Source organism: Neopelma chrysocephalum, unplaced genomic scaffold, assembly GCF_003984885.1.
Source record: "Neopelma chrysocephalum unplaced genomic scaffold, ASM398488v2 Primary Assembly neopelma1_96936, whole genome shotgun sequence".
Lineage (NCBI taxonomy): Eukaryota > Metazoa > Chordata > Aves > Passeriformes > Pipridae > Neopelma > Neopelma chrysocephalum.
The window spans coordinates 2,700,182-2,709,620 of record NW_020925579.1 but is presented as its reverse complement, the minus strand read 5'-3'; positions in this window follow the sequence as shown (position 1 = coordinate 2,709,620).

The following is a 9,439-nucleotide window of genomic DNA, read 5'->3' as shown; positions in this document are numbered from 1 at the left end:
GGCCTTTGTGACACCCTTTAGCTTCACTGTTTAACTATGTGTCTGTGTCATATGAAAAAAGCTTGCTACTTTTATTTGTTCATTTTATTTCTGCCTGATAATTTAATCAGAAGCCCTTTTTCCCAGATCAGTCGCAAACACACTGTGTGATTTTGGGCACCACCTATAATCTATGCCTTGGTTCCTCATCTGCAGAGGATGAATAAAAGCATTCCCTTGAGTAGACTCCCACTAAAACCAAATGACAGTAAGTACCACTTGTAGCCAGATATAGTTAGCATCCCAGCTTACCTGATAAAAAGATTTTGCTAAAAAGAACTATGACTTCTGTGGGAGTATGTCGGGTAAGGAACAATAAAGGCAGTGAAAGGACTTCAGAAGTGGACATAAGGAATGCAGCAAGCAGTCATTGTTTGAAAGAAAAGGAGGTGGCCATCTTTGATAGCAGAGAACAAAGCACTCTTTGCCAATTGTATGGGCCACTAGACTATGATGGCACAGACGAAGATGAAACTTTTCGTTGCTATGAGAGGGTCATACAGACCTGCATGAGCTCTTCTTTTGAGGTCTCAGTGAAATCTGGTCAACAAATTCCAGTTGGAGCTTCTGAAAGTGACATTTTAAAGATAATTGAAGCAAAGAGAGGCTGTCCTTAATAACAAAGGAGTCCAGGAAAGCTAGACATACTTTAAGAAGAAAATCTTACAGGTGCAGGAGCAGGCCATCCCTGGTTGAACAGGGAGCTTTCACAGGATCTCACGGGAAAAAAAGAGTTTCTGGTCATTGGAAGAAGGGGTAGGCAACTCAGGAAAAGTACAGAAATGTTGTTAGGTCATCTATAATGAAAATTTGAAAAGCTCAACTAGGACTCAATCTGGCCACTGCTGTAACAGATAATAAAAATATCTTTATAAATACATTAACAACAAAAGGAGGGCCAAGGAAAACCTCCATTCTTAATTGGATGCAAGGGGGAACAGAGGCATCAAGGATGAGGAAAAGACTGGAATACTTAATGCCACCTTCACCTCTTTCTTTACCAGTAAGACCATTTATCCTCAGGGCTGGTAGACAGGGACAGGGAGCAGAATAAACCCCCAGCAATCCAGGAGGAAGTATTTAGTGATCTGCTGTGCCACTTAGACAGTCATAAGTCTATGGGGCTAGATGGGATTCACCCAAGGGTACTGATGGAGCTGTGGAAGAGCTCACTGAGCCCCTCTTGATCAATCATCACTCCTGGATAACCAGAGAGGTCCCAGATGACTGGAGGTTGGCTAAAGTGATGTCCATAGACAAGAAGGGCTAGAAGGAGGATCCAGGGAAGCACAGGCCTATCAGCCTGACCTCAGTGCCTGGCAAGGTTATGGAACAGCTCATCTTGAGTGTGATCACACATCACAAACAGGATAGCCAGCAGATAAGGCCCAGCCAGCATGGGTTTAGGAAAGGCGGGTCCTGCCTGACCAACCTGATGTCTTTTTATGACCCACCTGGTGGATGAGGGAAAGACTGTGGATATTGTCTACCTGGACTTCAGCAAAGTCTTTGATACTCTCTCCCACAGCATTCTCTTGAAGAAACTGGTAGTCCATGACTTGGAGAGGTGCATTCTTCACTGGGTTTAAAACTGGCTGGATGGCCAGGCTCAGAGACTGGTGGTGAATGGAATTACATCCAGTTGGTGACTGGTCAAAAGTGGGGTTTCCCAGGGCTCAGCATTGGGGCCAGTTCTGTTTAATATCTTTATCAATGATCTGGATGACAGGATTGAGCGCACCCTCAGTCAGTTCCCAGATGACACCAAGGTGAGTGGGAGTGTTGATCTGCCGGAAGGTAGGAAGCCTCTGCAGAGGGATCTGGACAGGCTGGATCGTTGAACTGAGAACAACAGTATGAAGTTTAACTATGCAAAGTGCTGGGTTCTGTCCTTCAGTCACAACAGCCCCATGCAGCACTACAGACTTGGGAAAGTGACTGGAAAGCATCCCAGTGGAAAAAGAGATACTGGTCAACAGCCAGGTTAACATGAGCCAGCAGTGTGTTCAGATGACCAAGAAGGCTAGTGGCACCCTGGCTTGTATCAGAAATAGTGTGGCCAGCAGGATCAGGGAACTGATTGTCCCTCTGTACTGAGCACTGGTGAGGCTGCACCTTGAATCGTGTGTCCAATTCTGGGCCCTTCACGACAAGAAAGACATTGAAGTGCTGGAGCGTGTCCAGGGAAGGACAACAAAGCTGGTGAAGGATCTGGATCACAAGTGCTATGAGGAACAGCTGAGGGAGATGGGGTTTTTAGCCTGAAGAAAATGAGGCTCAGGGATGGACCTTACCACTCTCTACAACTACCTGAAAGGAGGTTGTAGCCAGATGGAGGTCAACCCCTTTTCCCAGGCAGCTCACACCAGGACAAGAGGAAATGGCCTCAAGCTGCAGAAAACGATGTTCAGGTTGAACATCAGGAGGAATTTCTTCACAGAATGGGTTTTTCCAACACTGGAATGGACTGCCCAGCATGGTGGTCTAGTCACTATCCCAAGAGGTGTGCAAGAAACAACTGGGCATGGCACTTAGTGCTATGGTCTAGTTGACAAGGTGGTGATCAGTCGAAGGTTGTACTCAAAGATCTCAGAGGTCTTTTCGAACCTAAATGATTCAGTGATTCTGTGATTTGGGTCTTTGTGCAAATTTTGCATTTGTCTTAGTCCCTCTGGTTTCCTTGATTCCTGAAGATGAGACAGAGGTGAATCTGCAGCTCCATGACGAAAGGGGAGCAGATGACCATTTTTCCCACCCTTGGCCTCCCCTCTCATCTCTTTCCCATATATGCCAAGAAGATACTTCAGTGCAGACTCCCTAGGCAACAAAACTGATAATAGGTGAGAGTAGTCCTCCAAGAAGCTTTGGCTGCCACCATAAGGATGCCACAGGGCCAAGGGCTCTCTGGGGCTTTGGGGTCCCTATGGAAGTCCATCAGGACCCTTCGCAGCCAGGGCCCATCACACCACTCCAGCCAGTAGTGGGAGAGACGGGGGCCCCATGGGCAGTCACAGCCCCAGACACTGGGCACTGCTGGGGATGGGCCAAGGCCAGGACAAGCCATGGGCCCGTGGGTGGCCCAGCTGGTGGAGCTCAAGATGGGGCAAGGCCAGGCTTTTAGGAGCTGCAGAACAGGCTGGCTGTGGCATGGGCAGGGGTTCTCTCCTGTCAGCTAACATTTAATAAACTACAGGATCTGGACACAGCCTTTAGTTGCAGCTGCCCTCTCAACCCCAGTATTTTCTGTTTCTGAGTAGTTTTGTTAGGAACCTGTGTACATATGAAATAGATGCAGATATATGCTGGTAAGAGCATTTGGTGCTGAAGTCAATACTTCAATTCCAAAATGTGCTTTTACAAAGCAAAATTACAATGAATGCTATTTACATAGCAATTTTGACCTTCATAAATGAGTTAAATCATTTACATTCAAAACATATCTCCTCAAAGGCCTGTAGATTATACAGATGAAGAAGGCAAGCCTGCCTATTTGCTGTGCTTTCAGCAGCATGAACATAGGTTAGGAACTTCAGGGGTGATACAGGCTCTGGTATTGCCACATTACCTATATGGCAAAATTCCTACTGACTTTGAAAAGCTTGGAATTTCACCCTGATAGGTATCCTCACTCATCTAAACTGTCCATAGTAAATGTTCATTCCTTTTCCAGTAAAAAATTCTGCCCTTACTTGCTGCTCTGTACCATGATAAATAGCAGGAAAGCTTAACAAATGGGCCTGAGCAGCATCTGAAGCCAATGTGTCTGAACCCCATCTGAAGGCAGGATTTTCTAGCTTGTGAAGACACGGTGCTCTTTAACTTTGCTGATGCTCTTTAGTTTACAAAACATATACATGGAAAAAGTCCTTTCTTTCAGACCAGTTTTCAAATGACCTGCAGCTAAGGGTGACACAGATAGTGCACACTGACTCTGATATTACTGACTATAAGGACATCTGTTTTTCTCTTGTTAAAAGATGTATATACAAGTTTCCATAGTCTTTAAAGCCATTTGACTGTAAGTGTATTGAAAGCACTGATATATGTGTCAGTAATGTAGCTGTAGACAAGGACCAGATCCACCTCCAGAGCATTTTTTGACAGTTTCCAGGCTTTGCTATTGAAATGTAAGTAGATGCTGAACGTGGGAAAGGCTAAAGCTATGTTGCTTGGCTCAGAGCCCGGGACTGAAAGATTTGGATTCACTTTACCAGCTGAAAAATGTACTTCCTCACAGAACTTCAAGGGATTTCATGCTCAGCTAGGGAGAGCGAGGATAGTTCCAGTGAAGTCAATGGAACTGTAGGCATGAACTGTAGCTCTAGATCTGACATATAGTATCTCTTAGTAAGTGTTAAACTTATTATAGATGGATCAAAAACAATAATCCCAGAAACTGTCTTATTATTTATTTAGTCTTTCTTATATTAATCTGCATCAAATAATGAGAATTTAGACTTAAGAGCAGCTCCCTCTGTGAAGTGTTTACAGTTTCTGTTAGTGCACAGAAATTGTATGGGAAATCTGGGCAAAGAAATTGTTGGCCAGGAAATTCTTGAATCAATTATTAGGGTGTCCCTTGCTGTTACTTGCCTTGGATTTTCTTAGATTACAAAATCAATGTCTCAAGTCCACATTTTTCAGAAGTATTACACAGGATTCAATATGTTGTGCTATTGGGAAATTAGCAGAATTATACTAGTAAAGCATACAAACAAACACAAATGACTTTTAATATGCACAGTCACATATGTATACCTTGGTCCAAGCATTTAATTTTCACTAATGGCTTCAGCCATGCAAAAGATGAGGGTGTTCTGATGAAGCACTTAGGTTAGTAGATGTGTGTTGTTTTATTTTTCTCCTTCCCATTTGCAAGTTCTTTGGAGAAAAGTCGGGCCACATGGCCCAAATATGCATCCTCAGGGCACTGGTGATTGGATCTGGTAACTCTAGGTTCTTCCACTAATCCACCTCAGCATCTGTCCCAGACACAGACTTTATCCTGCAAGTCTCTGTGACAATGCGCAGCAGGAAGTGCCAAGTTATTATCCTCCTTTACAACTCTGAGTTACGTTACGACCCGCCCCAGGAAAAGGGGAGGGGGGGTAACTCAGGTTTTTATCAATAATTCCCTTGGGGTGGATTAAAGTGAAACGACACTAAATAATCGGTGTCTGAAAACAAAGTTTATTTTAACAATTTTGTATCAACAGGTATGCTAGCATTTTGGGTGTTGTCATACAAAAATGCAACATAGAGATAACCTTTGGGGGGGGAGAAACTGCTTAGGGGAGAGAAAACCAGGACAAGAGTAAGGGAAAAGAAAAGCTGAGAGTGAAAAAGAAACGTGTATAGTTACCACCCACTGGATCCAGCGATGCTTGAGAGCGATGGTCTTGATTTGCAGGCAGTGGGGGAGAAGGAAAACCCAAAATCCCAAAGTCACCAGTCAGTTTATATATCCTCAGCATGCTTTTGCACCTCCCTGGGACGAGGAGTTGTTTGCCTTTTTAGGACTTAGCACTGGAGGGAGGGATGCGCCCAACTGCCCATCTGAGGTATCTTCTTGCCTTTTTAGGGCTTAGCACTGGAGGGATGGGCCCAACTGCCCATCTGAGGTATAATGCAAAAGTCAAAAAGCCTGCAAACTCCTGGAATGCATAAATCATTAGCCATTTCAGTCTCTGACAGTTAAATCCACAAAGAATGCAATAAAGTTAATTACTATGCATCATCTTTCATTTGGAGATAAATTTGTGGCTTCTTGGAGCTTTCTTCTTTACTCAAGGGGTAAAAAATAGAAGCATTACAAGATACTAAGTATATCTATCAAAACAAGGACTGGCATTTACGCAAGTGGGGACCTACCTGAATTATATAGAATCATGGCATCACAGAATCATTAAGGTTGGAAAAGACCCCTAAGATCATTAAGTCGAACCATTATCCTGACAATGCCAATTCTGTGACCTTTTTATCTTTCCATGACTGCACAAGAATAACTTGATGAAAAAGTAGAGTAACCTCTGGGACACAGTACCGGAGTCTTCAGAACTTTCTAGTCACCTTGTGCCTTTCATTTATCATAGAATCATAGAATGATTTGGGTTGAAAGACACCTTGAAGATCATGTATTTCCAATCCCCCTGCCATGGACAGGTACGCGTTCCACTAGACCAAGTTGCCCAAGACCCCATTCAACCTGGCCTTGGACACCTCCAGGGAAAGTATCAGCACATAACATATAACACTTTAAAGGATCATAAGATAATTCAGGTTTGAAGCTCAACATCATGCTCAAAGCTGCCCCAAGCTCCGCCTGAGCTCTACCTATACTCCGCCTGTTATCAATATGTATGAATAGATGCTGTAATCACTTGAATATGCATTTAATCACACCTGCAAAATTGTATAAAACTGCTGATTTTGTGTGAAGCCTTTGAGCAAGTTTTTCCAGCAATAGCTGGCTTGCTCCCAGCGCTGCTAATAAATACCTTTGCTGCTTAAAGACAAAAAGTCTCTGAGCAGTTTCTCAGACCGATTTTTCGGATTCACTGGAGAGTCCCTTCTGGAAATTTACTAAGGAAAGACTTAGGCAACTTACCAGCTAATCTCCTTTGATTCCTTTTACAGTCAATGTAGAGAAAGAGATTACCTTGGAGAGAAAGGAGTAAACAAGTATCTGAGCAAAGCAATTTAATGCTGAAGCTATACATTCATGAAACTAAAGTCAGGTCAGTAGCGATTAGTAAATATTATCATGCTATTGAGCTTTACTAGCCTACATGAAATAAGCATGATAAAGAAATGACAACTTATACTACAAAAATACCTTCCTATTTGCCATTTCAATTTTTATTGACTAACCAGAGACCCAAAGACTCTATAGCTAAAATATCAATAGAAGTCTGTTGACCATTCTAGGTCTTTCTGTACTCATTGTGCTACTTACAAAACAGACAGATGTGGTAGGATTCAAATTCTGTGAACAATTTCCATTGCATTTCTGTAGGCCTTGCTTGACATGACTAGAAGCTGTAAGCTGTAATGTTTATGCTTATAGACTGTGTGAAAATATGCAATGTTTATACTTGTTAGCTGTGTGTCTAGTTATAAGGTTTGAGAACATAGTGTGTTTATAGTAAGAAAGCCTTGAGAAACTAGAGATAAAGGTACACCTACAAATTTCAGAAAGCTCCTAATTATGAAGACCTCTACATGCCAAGTATGACTTCAGATCGCATGGACAAAGCATCAGGTCCAATGAACTGGAGACATGAGACACGTGTGCAGACTGAGCTATCCAATCACCTTGTTGTAAGCATGTACCCAAAACAAACTAAATTGTATAAAAGTTAACTTATTTAAATAATAAATGGAAGTTTGCTGTTGAGGGTCCCTTTCTTCCTGCGTCGCGACAGACAGAAGGTGAGTTTCTGAGAAAAAAAATTAAGAGGATGATCTTCAATCAGTGTAATAGGAAAGGAAAAGAGGATGCGATATATAACATTAATTTGACATATTAAGTGTTTGGTTATTGTTATTTAGCAATAAGACACCAAAGTGCTGGGGTATTTTAATTTAGACTAATGTGAAATGTGATATAAACTGAATACTAAGGATGACTGAAGAAGATTAATTTCCTCAAGGAATATTATCAGATGTTTGATCCTAAAAATACAGGTAGTAATGAAATTATATTAATTGATTCCTGTTTACTACAGCAGTGAACTATCCTAGTTGCATTATTGGACTTCCTGGACATAAGATATTGCATAGCTGTAGATAAAATTGTAAATTAGGTTATCAGAGTTAAAAATTACATCTGAGGAGGAGTTCTTGAAATCTTTCTCTTAAGATTCTTCAAATGCCAATCATCTCATCTTATTCTGCCAGACTACAAAGTCTATGAATATTAATGGATAACAAATTTTTAGGAAGGGCTGTTGGACTGCCTTTGGAAGAGCAGGGTTTTTTACTATTATATTAATAGTCAAAATGCTAGTGCAAGATTTCTTCTGGATGATGTCTACTTACAGCCAGTGGCATAACCCTGGAGGTGTACTGCAGGGAAGGAGGGAGCAGTAACTCTCCCACCCTGGTTAGCTCTCTGCTGCCTGCAAAATGCAGACAGTTTTTGGCTCTTACTTGACGAGTACCTTGCACAAACTTCTGCACCTTCCATGGCACAGGAAGAGCTTTCTTACATATTTCATTGTCATTAGATAAAGAATTTATCTTGGTGAACTTCCACTCTTAACAAGGAACAGTATTGCCTTTTCAAGGATGAGATTTAGTTTGGTGTTAAGAGAATCACATTTAATAACAGAAAGATTTTTTCACTGCTGTACAATCCGTTGAACAGTCAGACAAAAGATGGGCTGCAGATCCACAACTACCTGCCATAGTTTGACTTGCGACTTATGTGGTTCCTAATAGAAGACTATCTGTATTCTATTAGCTTTTTTCTAATATTTCTGTTATTTTTCAACCCAAAGAGACAGCACTTCTTATTCCACACAATATGTTACAGCGCTGGGACAGGGAAGAGGGACATTTCCTATTTTTCTTGTCAATAAAATTTCTTAATGTTAAGGAAGAGAGATTTTGGGGGGAATGTGGAAAATAAGAATGCACTAGTCCATAAACCCAACGTAGTCAGTATGTGCAGAACATGTATAATAACTTGATTTCCACAAATGACAGGTTCTGTGTAACTGTTACTTCATCATTAGGTCATTCACTTCATCAAACAGGAATTTTTATTAATAACTAGCATAAGGAAATGTCTGATATACATTAATTTCTACGTAATTTAATTTCTTATGTTTCAGATAGGAAATAAAAATAAATTTCTGCCTTTATAACCACCATTTGTACGTTCATTTCTTATTCAGCATGATAGATATGCAAGTATACAATTATTTAATGTTTAGTCACTAGACCACAGTAATTTCTTTGACAAATTAATATAAAGTGTAATATTTTCATAAATACAACACAAATCCAAACATTTATGAGTATGAGAATAATTGCTATTAGTAAAGACCTTCAAGTCAAACATACGTCAATCTTTGTAAAAGGAAATTACTAACATAAACTGTTTATTTTGTTACCTCAGAAATCATAAATTAAAGAGTCTGCCAAATTCTAACCCACAGCATCATTTTAACTACCACGCTTGCACTGTGATATGTTGATATGCTGAACAGCCACAGATCACAACAATAGACTCTGGCACCTAATTATTAATTATAAGTAATTTGAGATCAGTTTGACAGATCTATGTTTGGTCTGGGCAGATGTAACACCTCATGAACTCTTCAAAGACAACGAATCACAAACATTGGGCAATAGGTTAAAATAATAACAATTCTGATCTAATAAACAGAGGTGC